At 42.6% G+C, this 22417-nt stretch overlaps 1 protein-coding gene and 1 pseudogene across 1 annotated transcript in view; both read right to left on the reverse strand.

The window, feature by feature from the left end:
- Window positions 1-7738, reverse strand: part of LOC147354463 (uncharacterized) — a 24924-nt gene extending 17186 nt beyond the window's left edge. The window contains 1 exon segment of the mRNA XM_086354147.1: window positions 7607-7738. The gene's annotated coding sequence lies outside the window, so the exon portion shown is untranslated.
- Window positions 6902-21452, reverse strand: LOC147354465 (uncharacterized; annotated as a pseudogene).
- Window positions 21453-22417: the final 965 nt, after the last annotated feature.

Here is a 22417-nt window from a genome sequence, read left to right on the forward strand (position 1 = left end):
AGTCAGAACACAGCATCCCCTCCTCAGCCCAGATCTCAGCCCTCAGGACTGGGAGGACTCAGAGTCCTGATGCTCAGTGACGGATCCAGACTGGAATCAACTGGGGCATCTTAAACACTCTCGAGCTGTGGACCAACACAAACTACCTGAAGGGGAATCTCTGGTCAGAGGGTACAAAACATGGGTATGCAAATGCCTCATGAATGAAACGTGAAGCCTGGACAGAGCACCATTCAGAGGAGAAAAGCACCCCCCAACTCTCTTTCCAAGTCTTACTAAGGTGTAACTAACAAAAATGGTATAAACGTACTGTGTACCAAGTGATCATGTGATAGATTCATACACTGAATAATTATTATAGTCGAGTAAGTTACACTTCCACCTATGAGTACACTGTATTATTTCTCTCTAGGCGAATTTCAAGTATACAGAAACACTACCGGCAGCATGCAGTACCTCAGATCCCCAGAACTTCCTTATTTTACAACTGAAAATCTCTACTCTTTGACTACCAGTGCCCCCATTTCCCCCTCCACCCAGCTCCTGATAACAGCCTTATCACTTGATGGCTCTGTGAGTTTGACAATTTTAGTTTCCACATACAGTGTTTGTCCTCCTTTGTCAGGCTTATTTAACTTGGCATAATGTTCTCTAGGTTCATTCATTCTGGCATAAATTCAGGATCCTTGATTTTTATATTTATATACAGAGAAAAAATAGTTCATGAATATACAGTATATAATAAATATTTCTATTCCACACTTTTGTTACCTATGCTTTTGTCAAGAGACATCTGGGTTGTGTCTATGCCTTGGCTACTGCAAATTCAATCACACTCATGGGACTGTGGACATATCTCTGAAAAACTGATCACTTTTCCTTTGGATATCTGTCAGAAATGGGTTTGACAGACTGTAGGCCTGTTCTATATTAATTTGTTAAGGAACTTCCATTTTATTTTCCAACATAGCAGTACCATTTACATTATCACCATCAGTGCAGTTAAGACTCTGTGTTTTCTGTAATGTGCCTGTATGTGTGCTTATTTTGGGAGGGACAGGAGTGGATAACAGAGAACCCAGCCTGGCAGCAAGACAGTTGCAACTGCATCTTCTAGAGGACAAGCCTCCAGGCTGCAGATCACTGTGGCATCGCTGCCCTCTGATTTTTTGGAGCCATCCTCCCCTATGTCACAGGACTTTATTACTCTTCTTAGCTTGGGCCCACAGATCCCTACTGAGCAGGACCACCTTATAACAAGCATTCTGTGATCTTAACCTTAGTACTCCTATTTTCCCAGAGGGACTCAAACAAACTTACAAACTTTAATGGTGTCCAACAGAGTGTCCACAGAGCCCATGATGAGCCTCTAACCCTTTTATACAAACACAAAGCATTCCAAGCCCTGATAACTCATGCATGAAGCAAAATACAAAAGAGGATACCCAAGGATCCACAGACACAAGACACCGTGTTTTCATTTACAGTGAGTGATCCAGGTCAAACACCAAAATCTCCAAAGACTATGAAAAAGAGGGATAATTCCAGTGATGCACATGGCCCACTGAGACCTCAGCATCTTCCAAGGAAACACTCCAGATTCTCTTGGTATCTTCCCAAATGCACATGAACCTTTCTTCACCGGCAACCCCAAGTACACAATGATACCAAAGTTGATGCAAAAAATGACCTGAGATTTTCCCTGTTACTCTATGGTGCCTGCCTGCTAAGAGAGCCAACAAAAGCAAAAAAAAAAAAAAAAAAGAGCCAACAAAAGCCAGGGCGTGGAGTGGATGCTGGGGCCATCTGCTAGAACCAGCCCCTCAAGCCCAAGGCTCCCGTCCTCCTGCACCCACAGATGCCTGCGGGCTCAGCCCAGGCCACAGTTCTAACAGTGGGAAAGGCTTCTCCTGGCTGAATTCCACATTCTTTATTGCTGCTCACGTGTGGTCACGAGTTGTCAAATCAAACCTCTGCAGCCAAGTGTCAGCCTCAGCACTGCTGTCCCGGGAACACGAGCTAAGGCACTGGAACCTCAAACCATTCCATGCGGACTCTCCAACAAATCTGCTCCCAGGTTCTCCAGCCTGAACTGAGACATTCTTTTCCAACAGATCCACACCCGCCTTGTCCCTGCAACTACACTTGGGATGGGCGCACGCTCCATTCACTGGGCTCACCTTGATGCCCCCAAGTACTGCCACAAGCCTCCTGCAGACCCCACCAGGCTCCCTGCGCTTTCCCCATTTGTCTACCTCTCCTCCCTGCATGACTGAACTAAGCAAGACTAAAGTGCACCAGGGTTTCTTGGCAAAGGGGATCACAAGAGGAGTGCCCACGAGCTACCACCCAAAGGACACTGCACGTGCAGTATGGAAACCAAGACACTGGCCCCCCTAGGAAAGTCTGCCACCACCTGGGGACATTATGGAGTCCACGTACAAAGGCATTTGAGATGAGGAAGTCTCAAAGCAAGGGTCTCCAGGTCTCACTCTCTCCTGTTTTCCCCACCCACACCTACTTGGAAGATATTCTAGCTCTTGGCGAGGGAGTGGGGGGGCAACGTCTCCTTCCTACCCCGTTAGGTTTTGCATTTCTGCTCATCCTCAGTGCACTGAAATCACAATCGGTGACACTGAGCACATGAACTCCTAGAAGGCAAAGCTGCTGTCCACGATGGTGACTGGTCCCTGGATGGACAGAGCTTAGATCTGGGGGCTGCAGAGGACTAAACCCAGCAGACTAAACATGGGGACATCTTAGCCCACTGCTTGAGGACACCAGCTCTGTAGGGCTTTTCAGGACTTCCTATATTTCTCGGCTCATCTTTTGAGTAATTAAGTAGTCACATGGGGTAAAGATCAATTACAGCTGAAATGTCCAGAACATGGGAAACATCTTCATCACCTGCCCTGTTCTCTTGGTCTTCCCTGAGGATTATTCAGCCCAACCCATAGTCCTGTCATCTAAAGACATTTCCAGTATCAGGTACTGCAGCGACACTGGGAAGAAGAGGAACACTATGAGCCCTAAAAAGAGGGGAACCAGGAAGGACTCAAAATAACCCATGAAGAAGGGCATTAATTTCTGCTTATGGCAACTGATACAGAGGCAATAAACCTGGGTAACGTGAGAGAGACTGTTAGGAGGGGATGGGGAGACCTCTCTGAGCCTAGACTTGAAGGGTGACAAAGGGCCTGAGCCAGGGTGACCTGAAGGTGAGAAAAGGAAGTATAATGTCAGACGGAAATGGTTTTGGTATTTGGAAACAGAGAAAAGGTAAATGAGACCAGGACAGGCTAAACCACGAGCAAACTGTCAGCTCCCAGGATGAGGCTGGAGACTCTTACAGGGCCCTGAGCTTGACAGAGGGCCGTGGAGCCACAGCAAGGAGTCAAGCTTTTGTCCCAAGAACAAATAAAAGCCAGTGGAGGTCTGAACGTCAGGACATAAAAAAAATCTCCCTTCAGATTTAGCCTTATTCATAGAAGTCATCTAATTCTGAGCCTGTGATCCTGCCTCCATCCTAGTTTTCCTTTTCATTTTTCATTGAGGGAGGACTGGGATCTATTTAAAATTCTAATCACCACCAGACACTCCCTCCAAACCAGAACTGCCACAGACAGACACACAGCCAATTTGGCTAATCATTTCAGGGGTCTGTGTTGCTCACGCTCAGAGTTTCCGGTCTAGTCTCTCATCTCCATGTTACAAGTGGGCTCCCTCAGGCCCAGAGAGAAGCCGTTTATGAGAAGAGTGAAGAGAACCAGGTATAACTGAATAATGAAATAGGAGGCTGAAGGACAAGGGGGCCAAGTTTGTCCTTAATGCCCATCCCATTTAAGACCAGGAACATCTGTCATGTATCTGAGCAAAGGAAACTTTTCTTTCAAGATTGGGTCAAACTGATACGAAGCAGGTAATTCTTTATTATAAGATTGCAGTAAAATATTTTAAAAATACAGAATTGAAAATGTATATCCACTGGTACAAAAAACATTGTAAGGAGTCAGCTTAGAAATAGGATCTGAGCAATCTTTTTCATTATGAATAGAGAGGCTCTGTTGGAAGGTTCCAGGTCAATCCAGCCCATCCTTCCTCATTTGCACAGAAAAGTCAAAAAGGGACCTGAGGGAAACATCTTCATATCACCTCACAGCTCACTTGTTTCACTGATCATAGAAAATGGAGAAAACAGACCATTACACTAACCAGTTAAAATAGGTGGTCTTTTTTTTCTTTTTTTGAAAGGAAAGAATGAAGCGTTTTATTTTGTTGGTTTTATCATGTTAAATGTTCTTTTATTTTCCCATTTCTGAAAGAAATGCCTTTAATTTCACAAGATCTAATGTCATACCTCCGTTATTCTCTGGTAAAGAGCTGAGACCAGAAATATCCATTTGTGTGTGCACACATAAACATATACACACAATTCATGTCCTTGGTAAAACCACAGTTGAAAATATGTCTATTTCATTACATGATGTCCCATACATAAAACCCTCCAAGATGTATTTCCCTTTGAATTCAGAGAAAGGGAGGCGAGGTGATCTTTGCTTATTAACTTTTATTTTTTCAGTTTCCTCATTTTTATTTTTAAATTATTTTAATTGGAGGATAATTACTTTATAATATGTGATGGTTTTTGCCATACATCAACATGAATTGCACATGTGTCCCCTCCATCCTGAACCCCCTTCCACCTCCCTCCTTGCCCGATCTCTCTGGGTTGTTCCAGAGCACTGGCTTTGGGTGCCCTGCTTCGTGCATTGAACTTGCACTGATCATTCCATTTTACATATGGTAATATACATGTTTCAGTGCTATTCTTTCAAATTATCCCACCCTCACCTTCTCCCACTGAGTCCAAAAGTCTGTTCTTTACATCTGTGTCTCCCTTTGTTGCCCAGCATGTAGGATCGTTGGTACCATCTTTCTAAATTCCATATATATGCATTAATACACAGTATTTGTCTTTCTCTTTCTGACTTATTTCATTCTGTATAGTAGGCTCTAGATTCATCTACCTCATTAGAACTGATAAACGAGGTGACATTTTTGCTAAGTATGGCACAAAATAGTCTAAGATGATTTACTACTTACCAACTGCTGCTGCTACTGCTAAGTCGCTTCAGTCGTGTCCGACTCTGCGCGACCCCATAGACGGCAGCCCACCAGGCTCCCCCATCCCTGGGCTTCTCCAGGCAAGAACACTGGAGTGGGTTGCCATTTCCTTCTCCAATGCATGAAAGTGAAAAGTGAAAGTGAAGTCGCTCAGTCGTGTCCGACTCTTAGCGACCCCATGGACTGCAGCCCACCAGGCTACTCCGTCCATGGGATTTTCCAGCCAAGAGTTTCAAATGTACGAGATGAAGGGAAAAAAACACTCAGGCAAGGAATGAATCTGAAAAAAAATTTGAAAAAAAAAAATTGTGAACTATTTTTAATCTAAAAATCTGGTGTCAAAGTTTAAAAAGCACTGAGAATAATCATATTTAGAAAAGCATGATAAGAGTAGAATACTGGAAACTAAAAAATCTTATTTCTGAAGTTAAAAATGATTACAGAAACTGAATGAATTAAGAACTATTCCAAGCTACAAAAACCACTATACATAAAGAAAGGAGAAATGTGAATCCATTAAAAAAAAAAAAGTGTTCCTTTTAAACTGCTATCCAATAGTGATACAGTGGATAAGAATCTGCCTGACAATACAGGGGACATGGGTTCTATCCCTGGTTCAGGAAGATCCCACAAGTACAAGCAACTAAGCCTGTGCACAACTACTGAGCCTGTGCTTTAGAACCTGGGAGCCACAACTCCTAAGCCCACGGCACAGAACTGAAGACAACACAGCCAAAAAAATTAAAAAAAAAAAAAAGCTACCACAGAGTGACAGAGGCAGTCATTTCTTGCCCCAGGTCTCTTCTTCCCTGACCTCTATCTCATGATAGGACAAGGGAAGGGGGTCACTCACAACTTAGTGAATCAAGCCACTGCCCCAGGCTCAACAGGGTTTGCAAATGAAAGTCATCTTCTGCCACAAGTAATAAAAAAAGACACAAGCCTTATAGACAGGAGTTTTGAAATTCTCAGCCTCCTCTGTATAACTAAAAAAAATCATCTGTACCCAAACAACTGGCCACACCTGGATCGAGCTTACCCCTCTGTTCACCTATCTCCCTATTTCATCTGAGTCTCGGTGTCTCTTTCTCCCCCTCTGCTCTCCTGCTGTTCCTGTCCTATTTCCTCCCTCACATGTGTCCTGTCCCAGGCTGCTGCAACTCGTCCCTCCTCGAAATGCTCTCTCCCCCCAACCTTCCTGAGTCTTTCAAAAATCCATACCTATGTCTGCCTCTTTCTTCCCCCATTTCGGCTCCCTCTCTGCGCTCCAGATTACTCCTCTCGCTGTGACTCTCCCTTCCTCCCAACTCTCTGGCAGTCCATGTGGCTATGCTTCCTTCCAGCCCTTTCTTCCTTTGCTCCTTACCCTTTGGCCTCTTTCTCTGCCAGCACCATGATAAAACCGGCCACTTCACATTGAGACTTGAACCCATGTGGCGGGACTCCAACCGGGTGAAAACACAACTCCGGACTCTAACCCAAGAGGCCTGGACTCAAACCCGGCCAAAACTCAGTTAGGGACTCTCCACCTCTGACGTCCCTCATCGCCCTTCGCCTCCCCGCTCCCATCACTGATACAGGGCAGTTCTCCCTATGCTGTTTTCCAATCCCTGGAGATCTGGCTTTTTAATTTATTAATACTTCTCTATTTTACTCACTTGGCTATTTTCAAGGCTTAACCTCTTTGACTTGACTATCCCTTTACAAGTCCCTCAGCCATTCTCAGTGTTCCCATTGGTTCTCCCTGACGCTTTTCTCTCAGTTACAGTCATTTCTCTCAGTCCTTCTGACTCTGCTTCTCCTGATCCTCCTGCCTCCTGAATTTACTGAGTGGGCGACAGAACGAGACGCCCCCGGACCGGAAGACCACCTTTTCCGACCGAGTTGAATTGGGCATGGAACAGCACTGGCGGTCACATGGCTGGACCAGGTCACCTACCCTACGCGGGGTGAGGAGACGGGCTGACAGGAAAGGGCGGGGGGGGGGGGGAGGGTTGCGGGGCAGAAGGACCGGCCTCAGGAGACGCGAGGACAGAGGGGCTGGCTGGGAGGGAGAGGGCTCAGGAGCGGGGCGGGCTCTCCGGAATTCCAGGCCCAGGGAGAGGGCGCGGCCTCTCCGGGAGCGAGGACGACGGGCTCTGCCTCCAGCGGTCGAGAAGGCGACGCGAGAAGGTTGGAGACGCGGTGGGGCGCGACTCCAACTCGCGAGAGAGGACTTTACTTGGAGAGGCCAGAGGTAAAAAAGGGTTTTAAGCAGGAACATGTCGCCAGAGGCGGTGTCCACCCGGACCGAGGGCCGAAACCGCCTCAGCAACACTTAAAACCCAAACGAAAAGATAACTGGGCCGCAATGGCAGCGGCAGCGTTTATTCGGGGCCGAGCACCGGGTGCCAGGGTTTTCAGGTCGCTGAGAATTCCCACACCCTGAGGACGAGTGAGCCGGCGCGGGGGCGGGGGGTGGTGGCGGGCTCTGCAAACTTACTCTAGAAGGAAGCTTAGGCGCCGCTCGGGGACCTCGGCTCCGCGCTCTCCAACTTCCGGGTCTGTGTGCAAGGGCTTTCGGTATTAGAGCCGCGGCTTCCGACCAGGGGCGGGGCGAGCACCCGCTGTGCGCACCGCTCGTGGGAGGGGCGGGGCCTGTTAACCTTGACAGGATTAAGCTACTGTCTATAACAGTGCTCAGGTAAAAGCTTCAAGTTTTGTCGGAAGCCAAGATACTTCCTCTTAAGACTAAAAGGATTTATTCTCAATAAAAAGCTGTTTTTCACAGCATATTGTGCTCAGATCCTGCTAGTGAGGCTGAAGCAATTCAGGGATCTGGGAACTTGGGCACTTTCAAGAAACAAGAATGGGACTAGTCTCTATATTACAAATACAAAACTCTCCCTGGGTATAAATGGGCTATTCCCTACTGACGCCCTACAAAACAGCAAACTCAGCATAGTGCTGAGTTCAACAAACTCAGGGTCAGTACCTGGGTGTCTGAGATCGAGGACTTAAGGGATGTGATCATTTGGGTCACTAACCACAGCCTTAAAGAGCAAGACAATTTCAGTTCAGTTCAGTTCAGTTCAGTTCAGTCGCTCAATCGTGTCCGACTCTTTGCGACCCCATGAATCGCAGCACACCAGGCTTCCCTGTCCATCACCAACTCCCGGAGTTCACACAAACTCACGTCCATCGAGTCAGTGATGCCATCCAGCCATCTCATCCTCTGTTGTCCCCTTCCCCTCCTGTCCCCAATCCCTCCCAGCATCAGTCTTTTCCAGTGAGTCAACTCTTCGCATGAGGTGGCCAAAGTACTGGAGTTTCAGCTTTAGCGTCATTCCTTCCAAAGAAATCCCAGGGTTGATCTCCTATTTAGAATGGACTGGTTGGATCTCCTTGCAGTCCAAAGGACTCTCAGGAGTCTTCTCCAACACCACAATTCAAAAGCATCAATTCTTCGGCGCTCAGCTTCCTTCACAGTCCAACTCTCACATCCATACATGACCACTGGAAAAACCATAGCCTTGACTAGACGGACCTTTGTTGGCAAAGTAATGTCTCTGCTTTTCAATATGCTATCTAGGTTGGTCAGAACTTTTCTTCCAAGGAGTAAGCGTCTTTTAATTTCATGGCTGCAGTCACCATGTAGATAACCTAAAAAGAGAAAGCAAAATAGGAGAAAAAAACATTTTTTTTTCTTTTGATGAGAACTGCATTATTCTTTAAAATACTCTATTCTATACTTTGGAGGAAGTGCTTAGTCGCTCAGCTGTGTTGGATTCTTTGCGACCACATGGACCATAGCCTTCCAGGCTCCTCTGTCCGTGGGACTCTCCAGGCAAGAATACTTGAGTGGGTTCCCATGCCCTCCTCCAGGGGATCTTCCTAACCCGGGGATCGAACCCAGGTCTTGTGCCTTGCAGCGAATTCTTTACTGTCTGAGTCACCAGGGAAGCCTGACTGTTAAGTATCTTTCCCAAAAACTTGTTTAGGAAATTACACTAAACTAAATAATATCCATAATGTAATTTCAAGTTGATTATATGTTCAGTATGAACATAATTAGAATTTTTCACTTTTTATTTGCAAGTTGTAATATATTTAAGGTCTTAATTTTCTAAAGCTATGACAAATCTAGACAGCATATTAAAAAGGAGAGACATTATTTTGCCCACAAAGGTCTGTATAGTAAAGCTATGGTTTTTCCAGTAGTCATGTTTGGATATAAGAGCTGGACCATAAGAAGGCTGAGTGGTAAAGAACTGATGCTTTTGAACTGTGGTGCTGGAGAAGACTCGAGAGTCCCTTGGACTGCAAGGAGATCAAACCAGTCAATCCTAAAGGAGATCAATCCTTAATATTCACTGGAAGGGTTGATGTTGAAGCTGAAGCTCCAATACTTTGGTCACCTGATGTGAAGAGCTGACTCATTAGAAGAGACCCTGATGCTGGGAAAGATTGAAAGTGGAAGAAGAAGGGGACGACAGAGAATGAGATGGTTGAATGGCATCATCAACTCAATGGACATGAGTTTGAGCAAGCTCTGAGAGATGGTGAAGGACAGGGAAGCCTGGCCTGCTGCAGTCCATGGGGTTGTAAAGAGTCAGACATGACTGTGCAACTGAACAACAACAACGTTTTCTCAAATGTGGGTAACAAAGTCTGAAAAATACAGTCTTCCGAAGATTTGGGATTTATGGATGAACTCCATACCCCCATCAAATCATGGGATCTAATCAACATTTTCAGAACATTCAAAAACGGCAGATTACACATTATTTTCAAAAACACATGTCAAAATATATCAATCTTAGCAATATCTTCTTAGATGCACTGTAGTAGCCAGCTCCCACACTTAGGTTTGTTTCAGAGCAGGCTGTTTGATACAAAATCTCATAGGCATTCTTTTCTTTATAGCTCAGTCAAAATCCTCAGCATGATTAGAAACTCCCATCACTATGACTTGGCACCTGGGATCTGTACCCAGTCCATCCCAATACTCATAAACTGAGCTTTCATCATGGCTAGGCTTCATGGTCAGAAACTGAACACTCTCAAGATCAGATGGTTCAACTCCTAATGCCTGAACTCAACATAAAAGTTTTCCCATACTCATTGCATTTGGGAGGTGTTGCTCCAGTATGTTCCCCAACTTGTGATCTTTGGGTAAAAGCCTTGCCACACACTTTACATCTGTGTGCTTTCTCTTCAAGATAAATATTCTGCCATCTAGTGATAAATGAACAATAACATGAAGCTTTGCCATATTCACTGCAATTTAAATCATGAAGTATTTGGTAAGTCTAAGGGGAAGTGGGGAAGTTACTCAGTCGTGTCCGACTCTTTGCAATCCCATGGACTGTAGCCCACCAGGCTACATCCATGGAGTTTTCTAGGCAAGAGTACCAGAGTGGGTTGCCATTTCCTTCTCCAGGGGATCTTCCTGACCCGGGGATGGAACCCGGGTCTCCTGCATTGCAGGCAGATGCTTTACCACCTGAGCCACCAGGGCATCCCTGGTAAGTCTAAGGCACAACTTAAAAGCTATTCAAAATTCAGTTCATTAGTACTGTTTGGTGCAGTACACACAACTTGATTACTGGTGCAAGGGAACCAATGAGAAAAGGTTGCTCATGTTCCTGGCACTGGTGATGAACTTTTTGAGAATGAGTAGATTTTCTATGGCCTGACCACATTCAATATCATCTGCGCTCGATCCAGTGTAAATATTCTCATGAAGCATAAGATATGAACCACTGCCAAAAGCACTGCAACCTCAATTATATTTTCAAGGGCTCTCACCTCTATACATCATCTGATGGCAAGTTAGGCCTGAAAGTACACTGAAGAATTTACCACACTCATTATATTTCTAATGTTTCTTTCCAATATGGATCATAAGGTATGCATTCAGACTAAGTACTCTGAGACACTCCCTACATTTGTAATGTTCCACTCTTCTATGAATTATCTGATTGTGAGGCTTCCACACACAGAAGCTTTGCCACACTCATGACATTTGTATAGTTTCTTTTGAACTCTGAGAGTTAAAGATCAACATATATCACACTTGGATGATGTCTCTCATTTATGGATTTTCTGATGTTTAGTTAGGTTTGAGACCTGAGTAAAGGCTTTTTTATACTCAAGACATCTGAAAGGTCTCTCTACAAAATACACTCTCCAATGACTTGTAAGCTGTGAATTTCGACTGAAAGACCTGCCACACATTACATTCGTAAGGTTCCTCTCCTGTATGTATTTTCCAATGAAGCTGAAGATGTGCTTTTTGACTAAAGGCTTTTCCACACTCATTACATTTGTAAGGTTTCTCTCCAGTATGAATTATTTGATGCTTTGCAAGGGTTGCCTTTTCACTAAAGTCCTTTCCACACTGATTACATTTGTAAGGTTTCTCTCCCATAAGGATTTTCTGATGAATTAAAATGTGTGAACTGTAAGTAAACAGCTTACCACAAAAATTACACTTATAACCTTCTCCCACTTTTCTTCGCTTCTATCCACTATGAACTCTCTGATGATCTGTAAGGTTTGGTTTTCGACTAAAGACACTGTCACATACATCACATTTATATAATTTATTTCCTATATGAATTATCTGGTGTCTAGAGATTTGAGAAGCGATTAAAGCTTCTGCCACACTCATTACATTTGAAAGGTTTCTCTCCGGTATGAATTCTTTGATTATTTGCAGGGCTGTTTTATGACTGAAGACCTTGCCACACTCATCACATTTGTAAGGTTTCTCTCACTTATGAATTCTCTGATGAACTGCAAGGTGTGAATTTGTACTGAAGACCTTGACACATATGTCACAATTATGTAATATCTCATCTGAATAAATTATCTGATGATTCCTGAGAGCTGAGACATGACTAAAGGTTTTCCTACACTCAATACACTTGGAAGCTCTTTCCCGGTATGCTGTTGGATCTTGTGTCAGTAATAAAGGATGCAAAAAATCATTCCCAAATATATTAGAAAGGTTAGTTTGGACACCAGGAGGTATTCCTTGAAGTGGTGAAGGTGACTACTGTTGACAGACTTTGTAACTTCATTACATTCATAAATTATCCCATCAGTTTGAAATATCTGCAGTTTATCCTGCACATTTAATCCAAGCCTATTTACAAAGGGCTTGATTTCCACATCCTTTCTTCACTGTTGACCTCTGCCATCAGTGAGATTTCCATCATGAGTTATAGGCATTCCTTTGTTATTTCTTCCACCACTTCTCCAATGACACTCAAGGTTATACATGTCTTCCTGGATTTCCGTGAGGTAAAAATGTTTGATTTCATGACTTTTAGGTCTTCCCAAGATCACTGTTTGGAATACTTCTCCTGTATCACTCTCTGCTTTGGGTTGTAATTGGTTGACCACATGTATCAGATAGATATCTACAAGACATAAAGAATCCATTCACTAAAATTAATCAATAAGTGTCTCAGTGTCTATTACACCAAAAGTAATACTTATATCACAGTTATAAACTTTTTCCCAACTATGTAATATTTTTCATTTTCAAAAAATTTTGAAACTTTCCAAATATGATCTTAAAATTCTGAGAAACACTAGAGCAATAAACTTCTTTACTAAAAATAAGAGTTGTAAAAGATAATTCAAATTGATTTTAGGGAGGAATACTTGGAAACAGCCTATGACAAAAACACATATACTAGAAAAACATGTCAGCTCACAAAAAAAAATGCAATTTTTCCACCATGACTTCAAAGCATGTACCAATTAACAGTAAACATGCTGCAGTCTCATAATTGAGGAGAAAAATGTATTCTACTACAGATATATTCTGCATACTTACAGTACACAAAAATGCCAATGAACATACAATATATTGTAATGCTAAAAAATCCAAAATGAGTTTATCTAATAATATGTTGCTATTTAGAATTATAATATATATACCATAGAGAAAAAAATTCAATAGTACCGTTTTTATGAAACAAAATATCTTTCTAACTATGTCCTACAAAATGACATACCCATAATAGACATTTTGCAACATTAATACGTTAAAAAAAAAAAGTATAGAAATAAAGACTTCAAAGAAATTACAAGATACAACATCGGCATGCAAACCCAACTAGGTTTCTAAACATTAAAAATGAACAATCAAAGTAATTCAATTGACAAGAAAATTAAAAAAGAATACTTAATCCTAACATTATACAAAAAGGGAAGAATTTTTATACTGCAAACTAAAGACTTCTGAAAAATATTAGAGAAGAATCAAATAAATGTCAATACCCCAGGCTTCACGGATGTAAAGTTGATATTGTCAAGATGTCAATACTAGTCAAAGCTAACAAAAGATTCAAAATGATCCCTAGTGAAATCCAAATTCTGCTTTTCTTAAGAAGCAGATGAATCGATCCTGCAATTCCTATGGAATCGTGGAAGACAATGAATAGTAAAAACAAACTGGAAAGCAAAGTCAGACATCTCATGTCTCTTTATTTCAAAACTGATTCCAAAAGTACACTAATCAAAGCAGTATGGTACTGATATAAAGGCAGACACCTGCAGAACACAATAGATTCAGAAAAATATTTTTGTCTGTAAGGTCACATGATGTTCCACAATAGTGTCAAGACCAAGTAATGGGGGAAGGGCAATCTACGAATCAAAAGGTGTTGTGAAAACTGGATATTCACATATAGAATTTAGCTTGAGCATTATTATACACTATAAACAAAAATTAACTCAAAATGCTTCAAAGACCTAAAACTCAGTCCCTAGTGTATAAGGCTCCTATAAGTAAATGAACAGAAAATGATTCTTGATAGTGGATTCACCAGTGATTTATCAGATACAACAGCAAAAGCTCATGCCACCAAAATAAAGAGATAAATTGCACACATCCTAATTATCAAAAAAAGAAAACAACATACACTATAATACAAAGAGTTTGCCAATCATATATTCAATAATAGTTTAACATCAAGAATACATAAAAAAACTCTAAAAAGTACTGATCACCAATTCCACCATAGGGATGAGGGAGCTTTCTCAACCAACCATCCCACATATTGCAAATAAAATACAAAGAGTAACATAAAATAGAAACTTTATAAATTTCATTTATAATGCATAAAAATATTAAAAAAGGAAAGTAGCAATGCCTTGGAAAAAAAACAAATGATGGTTCATCACTGAAGTTATCACTCCACTACGTAAGCTCTGTCATTAAGTTACTACAAAATTAAGTGTGGAGGCAGAATGATCAATAGCACCCAGGTGACAAGCATGCAGCATCAGCAACAGTTTAGTCAACAGCCTCACGAATATGAGGGTGTGAACCTGGACAATACCCTTGTCAGGAGAAGTTCCTACACCTCTTGGTGAGGCTCAGAGGGCATGGTGATAGTACACGTGAACAACACCATCACAGTGCCCTTCACGCAGGCTTTTCTGACATCAATCAAAGCCAGAAAAAGATGTACAGGTCAAGGTCTTCAGATGCTTTCTCATATCACAGAACACGCTGACCACTATACTAAGTAGCTTCAAGCGGTAATTCTGTATGCAGCGGTAAAATATTACAACCAATAAAGGAAAGTATTCTCCTTTAAAAATTTTCTCTTACCCAGTAAATCCACACCGCAAAGAGTCCATGAGGAGCTGCCCCTTAAACACAGGTGGATTACCACAGCAAAGAAACTGGACATGACTTCAGACCCTAGAACCACATACTTCAAAATCAAATTTAAAAGGAAAAATTATACAAACTAAGGAGAAAGGGGGCTTCCCTGGTGGCTCAGAGGTTAAAGCATCTGCCTGCAATGTGGGAGACCTGGGTTCGATCCCTGGGTCGGGAAGATCCCCTGGAGAAGGAAATGGCAACCCCCTCCAGTATTCTTGCCTGGAGAATCCCATGGATTGAGGAGCCTGATGGGCTACAGTCCACGGGTTGCAAAGAATCGGATATGACTGAGCAACAAGAAGAAGAAGAAGGAGAAAGAAAAGTCAGGAAGAGTCTACACTCTCAGACTAGACAGACCAGTACAAGAGCGGAAAACTACAAGATGTGGGGGTCTCATGTCATAAGACCTTGAGATGGGACTATTTGGTCCACCCAGAGATGCCAAGTTAAAACCCTGAAAGATTCACACATTTTCCCTTTGTTGGACTGCTGTCCTTACAGTTTTCCTAAGTAACAGTCACAGAAGATCCAATCCACCAGGCTATTCCACACACCCTAACGTGTATGGCAGCAAAAGGAGAACAGCAGAAATGGCTGAGGGATCTCAAGAAGCAGACAGGGACTGAGACAGTTCTATACAGGTTCTGAGGTGCCAGATAAAATTAGAGAGCAGCCAGTATTTTCCCATTTTCTGATTATATCTTCCAAATATGACAACTGTGATGAAAGTAGTTGTCTTCTTTTCTTTCTTCTTCTTCATCTTTTGAGCTTTTCCCTCAGGTATCATGAGTCTTTAGAGGTCTGTCATGCAAGTTGAAAAAATGTTGTTTAATGCTTACAATTAACACATTACCTTGCTGTGCACCAACCACACACACAGGGAAGACCTCACCATGTGGAACAGACAGTCCTCTACTGCCCACTGTCATAGGAGGGACTCAGGACAGTAAACACCCACACTGAGAAAAACAAGGAGTTTTCACACACTTTCTTCAACCATACTTCCCTCCAGATGAGGTCACACACACACAGCAGTGCTGGGGACCTCAGCTGACCCAATAATTCCCTTGAGGTCATAGACCAGGCCCTAGTCCATCCTCATGCAGAGTGGAGCACCTCAGCCTTCAGGAGTGAAGGACTCAAAAATCCTGATGCTCAAGGCTAGATGCACTGGGGCCCCTTAAATATCACTGGGAATCAGCCCCACCCAGACTTTCTGAAGGGAAATCTCTAATCAGGGTACAAAGGTATTTGCAAAATGCCTCACTGGTGTAATTTACAGCCTGGATGAGCACCACTCAAGAAATCAAGCCCTGCATACTCCCCACTTTTCCAGTTTTATTGAGGTTGAATTGTCTAATGAAAAGGGTATGTGTACATATAACGTGCACAATATGATGACATGACATATGCACACGGTGAAATATTTATCACAATCCAGTAATCAAAATGGGCTTCTGTGGTGGCTAAGTAGCAAACAATTTGCCTGCCAGTGCAGGAGTTTAGGGTTCAATCCCCACCTCAAAAAGATCTCTTAGAGAAGGAAATGGCAACCATACCAGTACTCTTGCCTGGGAAAACCCATGGACAGAGGAGCCTGGTGGGTCACAGTCCACTGGGTTGCAAAAGAGTTGCACATGACTTAGCAACTCAAAACACACATCAACTCCCAATTCCCATGTTTATTTTGTGTGTGGTGAGAACACAAGATTTCCTCTCTCGGCAAATTTCAAGCTACAGTAACAAAGTAGGATTAACTATAGTCAGCAAGCTGCACAGAGCTCCCCAGAACATACTCATTTTGCATCTGAAAGTCTCTACCTTTGGACCAAGATCTCCCATGTATCTTCACCATGTCCCATTTCCAGATAACCACCATCCTACTGTCTGGTATTACTAAGTGTCACTTCTTCATATTCCACATGTAAGCTAGCACATACATGTTTTTCTCTGTCTTAATTCACTTAGAATAATCTTCTCTACATGCATCCAAGTTGTCTTAAGTGACAAAAATCTACATTTTTATGGCTGAATAATATGTCCTTATATATATATGTGTGTGTGTGTGTGTGTGTGTGTGTGTGTGTCTACATAACTTACCTGGAAACTTGGGGTCTTTAATCAATAGAAGTAATTAACAGACCAGAGGACAAATACAGACAAGGCTTTATTGGGGCTCCTGTTGCAGTAAGAGCAAGAAAAAGTAGGTGCCCTGGCTGTTTTCCAACAGGTGGGAGGGGGAGGTAGGCCAGTCCCCTAAATGGTGTGAGGGTAGGGGGGGATTGGTGGGTTAGGCAGGACGGAAGCTGAGGTGATCTGCCCCTCCCCTCCCCTTCCTTTGGGGCTGTTGTGGGCTGAGATCATGGGCACAGCCCTGCTTTTGCTTCTGGAACCTCAGAAATAGCAGCTGGTCTGTGGCTTTTTAATTTCTTTTTGTTCAGAATTGCCCTGACTGCGCATGTGCGTGATTACAGTTTCTCTGGTCCCTTACAGTGTCTTTGTGTTCTGTAGCCCAAGAAGGCAATGGCACCCCACTCCAGTACTCTTGCCTGGCAAATCCCATGGATGGAGGAGCCTGGTAGGCTGCAGTCCATGGGGTCGCTGAGTCGGACAAGACTGAGTGACTTCACTTTCATTTTTCACTTTCATGCATTGGAGAAGGAAATGGCAACCCACTCCAGTGTTCTTGCCTGGAGAATCCCAGGGACAGTGGAGCCTGATGGGCTGCCGTCTATGGGGTCGCACAGAGTCAGACACGACTGAAGTGACTTAGCAGCAGCAGCAGCAGCAGCCCAAGGAGACATTTGTCCAAGAGCAAGCCTTGCAGTAAAGGGCCTCAGGTCCGTCTGTCTCATGTGCTGTGTGCTCAGACACTTCAGTCGTGTGCTACTTTTTGTGACGCTATGGACCTTAGCCCACCAGGGTCCTCTGTCCATGGGATTCTCCAGGCAAGAATACTGGAGTGGATTGGCATGCCCCCCTTCAGGGCAATCTTCCCAACCCACGGATCAAACCTTCGTCTCATGTCTCCTGTAGTGGCAGGTGGTCCTTTACCAATAGTAATACCTGGGAAGGCTGTCACACACACATTTTTATAATTGACTTATTTGTCAACAGACATTTAGGTTATTTCTACAACAAATGATTGTTGTGAATAAAGAAATATTGGTTATACAAATGCAGGTATCTCCTTCAAATCACTGATTTTTCACAGGACATTCCTGGTGGTCACAGGAATTCCAGGTTAAGAATCTGCCTTGCAACAAAGAGAACTCGTGTCCAATCCTTTGTAAAAGCAGGGTGACAATATACAGCCTTGACGAACTGCTTTTCCTATTTGGAACCAGTCTGTTGTTCCATGTCCAGTTCTAACTGTTGCTTCCTGACCTGCATACAAATTTCTCAAGAGGCAGATCAGGTGTTCTGGTATTCCCATCTCTTGAAGAATTTTCCACAGTTTATTGTGATCCACAGAGTCAAAGGCTTTGGCATAGTCAATAAAGCAGAAATAGATGTTTTTCTGGAACTCTCTTGCTTTTTCAATGATCCAGCAGATGTTGGCAATTTGATCTCTGGTTCCTCTGCCTTTTCTAAAACCAGCTTGAACATCAGGAAGTTCATGGTTCACATATTGCTGAAGCCTGGCTTGGAGAATTTTGAGCATTACTTTACTAGCGTGTGAGATGAGTGCAATTGTGCAATAGTTTGAGCATTCTTTGGCATTGCCTTTCTTTGGGATTGGAATGAAAAATTGTAATACCTATTAATACATCTCAATTTGAGAATGCACTACAAACTTCTACTGATTTCCAAATAGCCTTTCTGGAATATTTTAGAGAAATTTCATTTCATTATCCTTTTAACAAACTGGAATTTCTTCAAAAATACTGAATTTATTATCTCTCACATTGTCACATCACAACCTATACCTCAAACTGATGTTTTCTATATAAATGGGACTAAAAACGCCAAAGCCTCATTCTGGTCTCTCAAGAATATATAGTCTTTTATACTAAATTTTGGGGGGACTCCAAAATCACTGCAGATGGTGACTTCAGCCATGAAATTAAACGATGCTCACTCCTTGGAAGGAAAATTATGACCAGCCTAGATAGCATATTCAAAAGCAGAGACATTACTTTGCCAACAAAGTTCCATCTAGTCAAGGCTATGGTTTTTCCAGTGGTCATGGATGGATGTGAGAGTTGGACTGTGAATAAAGCTGAGTGCTGCAGAATTGATGCTTTTGAACTGTGGTGTTGGAGAAGACTCCTGAGAGTCCCTTGGACTGCAAGGAGATCCAACCAGTCCATCCTAAAGGAGATCAGTCCTGGGTGTTCATTGGAAGGACTGATGCTGAAGCTGAAACTCCAGTACTTTGGCCACCTCATGCGAAGAGTTGACTCATTGGAAAGGACCCTGGTGCTGGAAGGGATTGGGGACAGGAGGAGAAGGGGATGAGATGGCTGGATGGCATCACCAACTCGATGGACATGAGTTTGGGTAGACTCCAAGAGTTGGTGATGGACGGGGAGGCCTGGCATGCTGCGATTCATGGCATTGCAAAGAGTCAGACACGACTTAGTAACTGAACTGAACTGATACTAAAGTTCATTCTGCTCAACAAAACGAATTATATACTCTTATTCACGTTATTCACCTACATCCTTACCCTATTAATATAGTCTCTGACTCCTTATATTCAGTTTTTATATTAGGAAATATAGAAACCTCTATTATAATTTCCAGTCAACCTATTATTCAACAACTTTTTCTCGAACTACAATCTCTTATTAGGGACTGCACTTCCCCCATTTATATTACCCATATTTGAACACATTCCTGCCTTGCCGGCCCTATGGCTCATTGTAATGAACAAGCTGATAAACTTATTTCTGTTGCTACTCCTGAGGAACAACATGCTCTATTGCACAATAATGCTGGCTACTTAAACCAAATTTAGAAAATTCCATACCGCCATGCTAAAGAAATCATTAATAATTGCTCTACTTGTAGACCCCTACATCTTCAACCTATTTCACAGGGTGTTAATCCTCGAGGATTACAACCCAATGAATTATGGCAAATGGATGTAACTCATTGTCCTGAAGTTTCTCCATCTTCTTTCCTACATGTCTGTATTGACACAAATTCTTCTTTTATATGGGCCACACCTTTTCAAGGTGAGGCTGCACGGCATGTCATAACCCACCCATTAGCTTGTTTTGCAATAATTGGAACTCCTAACTCTATAAAAACAGACAGTGGCCCTGCCTATACTTCTAGGCAATTCAAATAATTTTTACAATTTTTTTCTATTAAGCATGTTACAGGCATTCCTTACAATCCACAAGCACAGGGCATAGTTGAACGAGCACATCGAACACTGAAACTACAAATTAAAAAATTTAAAAAGGGGGAATACACAGGAACATTTCTATATTCCTTATCCAGAGCAGACTTTACTAGATCTCAACACTATATACTCTCTAATCCTATAACTATTGTTAATACAGCTTTATTTCTTTTGAATTTTTTAAACTTACCACAAGGAGATATCTTGACACAAGCAGAAAAACATTTCAAGGAATTGAAGGATACCTCTCTTCCTCTGCCCATTTGGTATCAAGATGGGCTAACTAAGCAATGGAAATCTGGGAAATTAATCTTACAGGGAAAGGGGTATGTTTGTATTTCTCCAGATGGATCCAACAAACTCAATTGGCTTCCTCTTTGGAAGATCTGCCCCAGGGGAGCCTCCGGTGTTCAAAATAAAGACGAAAAGACAAAACCCCCGGGATGAAAAAATTCCAATACAGGCCATGGCGGCTCTAAAAATCTCCAAGAAGCACCGACCTCAGTGTCATTGACCTCATGATCTCCCTACTTGGGGACAAATAAAAACCCTTACTAATCAAGCTGAAAATCTGGTTTCTCAACAGGGAATGCCTTGGAATCCAGAAAATATATTTGTTGCTATGCTTGCTTTGCTTGCTTTTGCCTCCCCTGCTCAAGCTGAATTAATTAATCATATTTACTGGGCCTTTATACCCAACCCCCCTTTATTGCAGGTTGTAGAATGGACAGATAAAGGACCGATAGTATCCACCAATGACTCAGTACATATGCCTCCTCCTCAGAGCTTGGAGGGGCCCTTTCATCCTGAGGAAGAAGGGAGAATAATTAATATTTCTCTCAGGTATGAAGTCCTTCCTCTATGCATGGGTCCAGCAGAATTATGCATTAACGTTAGCCGACAAACATGGGCTTTCATTCTTCCTCCAAAGAACTTTCAGACATTGCTTGGACTGTTTACTGCCCTTTCTTTCTATGAGAACCATGTCAACACTACTGAAACTCTAGGAAAAGGACAAAAATCATTATGCAAGGGTTTACATATAAGAACTTTAAATATACTCCTGTTCATTGGGACAGATGTCAAGTTAAATCAGGGAAATTAATGTTTGGGGCCAATTACACCATTGTTGATTGGGGATCCCATGGTATGTGGTTGTCTAACTTTTCAGATGATATTAACAGCACTGTATGTGATTATGCTACTCAAGTAGCATAAAAGGTTCCTAATACTATGATGGAACATTACCATGACAAAGGACTTCTTGGCTGGCTTGACGGTGGAATGGCACCCCCTCATTCTCGAATTGTCCTCAATAAATGGATTGAGGCCTGAACAATGGGACATCTGGAAACTTGCCGTGAGCACTGAAGAACTTGAAACTTGGACTGGATATTTCATGGGGACCAGCTGTAGTCATACTAACTATTCCTTTTGTAATAATCATTCATATTTCATACAAGCTTGTGTTCCCCTTCCTTTTGTTATAGCTATAGAGAACTTTCAGTTTAATAAGACTTTATGTTCTCTGACTTATATAGATTGCAAATTGTACACTTGTCTTAATTCTTCTATTTCTTTGAAAAACGAATCCCTTTTGATTCTTTGATCTCGACATAGTCTGTGGTTGCCAGTAGATCTCCAACGACCCTGGGAAGAGGGTCCCATGGTAGGACTTGCCTCCTGGCTAATTACTAAATTGCTTCGACTATCTAAACAATTCACTGGATGGTTAATTCTTGGCATTTTGTAATTAATAGCCATTTGCACTACTGCCGCTGTCACAGGCATTGCTTTACAAACCTCAATTCAAACACACAACTGTATTCAAAATTGGACCAAAGATGCTCATACTGTGTGGACCAGTCAGGCTCAGGTAAATGAGGAAGTTCAAGATGAAATACATGACATAAAAACAGCCATCCAATGAGTCACAGATCAATTAATTGATTTACAAAAACAAGTTACACTAAAATGTGACTGGAATTCTACTCAATTTTGTAAAACCCCTATTTGGTTCAACTATCAGTTCAGTTCAGTCACTCAGTCGTGTCCGACTCTTTGCGACCCCATGAATCAGAGCACGCCAGGCCTCCCTGTCCATCACCAACTCCCGGAGTTCACTCAGACTCATGTCCATCGAGTCAGTCATGCCATCCGGCCGTCTCATCCTCTGTTGTCCCCTTCTCCTCCTGCCCCCAATCCCTCCCAGCATCAGAGTCTTTTCCAATAAGTCAACTCTTTGCATGAGGTGGCCAAAGTAC

Source organism: Bos grunniens, chromosome 18, assembly GCF_055505025.1.
Source record: "Bos grunniens cultivar Pamir isolate PY7600 chromosome 18, Bosgru_T2T1.0, whole genome shotgun sequence".
NCBI classification, from domain to species: domain Eukaryota; kingdom Metazoa; phylum Chordata; class Mammalia; order Artiodactyla; family Bovidae; genus Bos; species Bos grunniens.